The sequence below is a fragment of the Lagenorhynchus albirostris genome, chromosome X (genome assembly GCF_949774975.1).
Source record: "Lagenorhynchus albirostris chromosome X, mLagAlb1.1, whole genome shotgun sequence".
NCBI lineage: Eukaryota > Metazoa > Chordata > Mammalia > Artiodactyla > Delphinidae > Lagenorhynchus > Lagenorhynchus albirostris.
Genome location: NC_083116.1, coordinates 25,071,516 through 25,074,379, shown reverse-complemented (window position 1 = coordinate 25,074,379; position 2,864 = coordinate 25,071,516). Strand labels below are relative to the sequence as shown.

At 42.4% G+C, this 2,864-nt stretch overlaps 1 non-coding gene across 1 annotated transcript; it reads right to left on the bottom strand.

Annotated features, from left to right (window-relative positions):
- Positions 1 to 1,165: 1,165 nt before the first annotated feature.
- On the bottom strand, positions 1,166 to 1,238 carry TRNAG-CCC (transfer RNA glycine (anticodon CCC)). Its single transcript has one exon. It is a non-coding gene; the product is annotated as a tRNA-Gly (tRNA).
- Positions 1,239 to 2,864: the final 1,626 nt, after the last annotated feature.

The following is a 2,864-nucleotide window of genomic DNA, read 5'->3' as shown; positions in this document are numbered from 1 at the left end:
TCAATCATCCTGATTCCAACTGCATACTCCCATTTTCAGAGATACCTGGTACATTTAATTCTTGAGACTTTTGGGGTTTGCAGTACAAATAGCTTCCTTAGGTTTCAGCTTTCTCTAGTCTGCTAAATCAGTTACTACTCGTTTATCCATTTTCTAGTTTCCACATTTTGTTCGAGGTAGGTGGGGGGAGGGTGTTGTCTTGCCTGTTGTAGCTTCTCTTCCCATTTCCTTTGTCCTCATGGTGTTTGGCCTTTTAATTCCTTTACTGTCTTTTTTGTGGGGTCTCAGGAAGGAGCTAAGTGCATGTGTTCAATTCACCAAAGTTAACTGGAACTGGAGTTGTCTTAAATAGCAAACACCCTGGTTCCTTTTAAAGCAGATTCCATGAACACAAATTGGATTTCATAGAATCATGAAATATTATATTATAATTAGAAACACTTATTCAGCCCAGTGGTTCTTTTTTTTTAATAGACTTGATTTTTTAGAGCAGTTTTAGGTTTACAACAAAATTGAGAGGAAGATACACACATGCATAGCCTCCCCCATTACCAACATCCTCCACCATAGTATTAGTACATTTGTTACAATTGATGAATGTACGTTGGTTGACACATCACCACCCAGAGTCCGTAGGTGACCTTAGGGTTCACTCTTGGTGTTGTGCGTTCTATGGGTTTGGTCAAATGCATGATGACATGTATCCGTTATTATAATAACAATCAGAGTATTTTCACTGCCCTAAAAGTCCTCTGTGCTCTGCGTTCATCTGTCCCCACCCCCACCTCCGGAGATCACTGATCTTTTTACTGTCTCCATAGTTTTTCCTTGTCCAGAATGTCATATAGTTGGAATCATACAGTATGTAGTCTTTTCAATTGGCTTCTTTCACTTAGTAATATGCATTAAGCTTCCTCCATGTCTTTTCATGGCTAGACAGCTCACTTATTTTTATTTATTTTTTAAAAACATTTTAAAAAATATTTATTTATTTATTTGGCTGCGTTGGGTCTTAGTTGTGGCTCACGGGATCTTCGTTGCCATGTGCGGGATCTTCATTGCGACATTCAGGATCTTTAGTTGCAGCATGCGGGATCTTTAGTTGCAGCATGCGGGATCTTTAGTTGCAACATGCGAACTCTTAGTTGCAGCACGTGGGATCTATTTCCCTAACCAGGGATCGAACCTGGGCCCCCTGCATTGGGAGTGCAGAGTCTTAGCCACTGGACCACAAGGGAAGTCCCAGCTCATTTATTCTTAGTGTTGAATAATATCCCATTGTCTGGATGTACCACTCCTTGTCTTTTTACCACCAGGTACCTCTTTTATTATATATTCACCTTCCCTCACCAAATACCCATATTTGAAAAGAGTTAGACTTCCAAAACTCAGTTTGAGAAACTATGGTCTAGTCAGAGCCCTCATTTTACAGATGAGACTGAGCCCCAGAAAGGAGAGGTGATTCGCCAAAATCTCACAACTACTGATGGGGTTCAGGGCAGGCCATCCCAAGATGTGCCACTTTGGCATGCGGATTATTTTGAGCTGAAAACAATCAAGGCCCAAAAGCCTCAGGAAGAACTTTTGAGCTCTCCTCTAACTGCCTAAAAGAATTTACATAGAGGACCTGTTCTAGGAAGGGAGATATCACCATGGATAACTACAGCATAATATGAACTAGGTGTGGAGGGCAGGGAGGAACCTAGCAAAGTCTGTTAAAATTTCCCTCTGTGTCCCACTGTTTCTGTTTGGCCCAGCAAACGTTTGTTTACAAACATTTGCTCTTTTTCATCTTCCTGTGAATTGCCTTCCTTCCCTTTGAAGTCCCAGACCCCTACCCCCTTCTCCTTAGTCCAGGATGACACATATACCCTATTTTACCTGACTGTCCTGTGGGCCTCATAGTCCTACGGAGCCCACATATGCACAAAATTAAATCTGATTTTCTCCTCCTATTAATTTGTTTTATGTCATTTAAATTATTTGACCAACTAAAAGAACCAAGAGGGGAAGAGGGAAATTTTCTCCTCCCTGACACTAATGAGGGGCCACGTTAGGATGTGAACCCAGGTCTCCTGCCTTTTGCTCTAGTGCTCCTTTTAGATCTGTGATATAAGATTTATGTTCCCCCAAACTGATAAGCAGGTGAGGGAAATCTTTCCTTCTGACTCCATGCAGTGGTTTTGCCTCAGCAGTATCATTCGTGGCATTGAAACATTACTTCTTCTGGTGCCTAGGAGGAAAAACGGCCTCCCTCCCATTTTGAGGGCCACAGAGGGCTAAACACACTGGGAATCACTGGAGCTTTCTCAGGGCCCTGGGGGAACTGTTTGCTTGAAATGTAATAAAGATTCCTCTCCACCAAACATGGAGAAAAAGCAATGCTGGAAACACGGCAGAGTCAGCGTGGGAGGTCTTGTCTCTCCTAGTCAACCAACCAATCGTCAGGGATAGATTAGACTCCTACTGTGAGCTCTTCTATGCTAGAAGTTACCAAGGATACATAGGCTTTGCCCTGAAGGGATTTATGATCAAATTGCAGAGACAAAACGTTCCATCCTCTCAACCTCTCTGAAGGCACGGCCTTTGTCTTCCCCATTTCTAGCCGGCCTCAGTGCACCTGGCCTCCTTCTGGATACATGTTCGTTATCTATGGTTTGATTAAAGCTTCTTTGTTGCACTATTTCCTCTCCTACAAATGAGGAGGCTAACGATAAAACCCCTACTGTTTGTATAGGCTTTGTAGTTTACCTGATCTCAGTTAATCTTCTATCTTATCTTTTTCCTCAGCTGCTTTGTACACAAATGTTATTGATTCCCTCCAGAGGCAGCCATGTGTGGTGGAATAAACAGCATTAAAACTG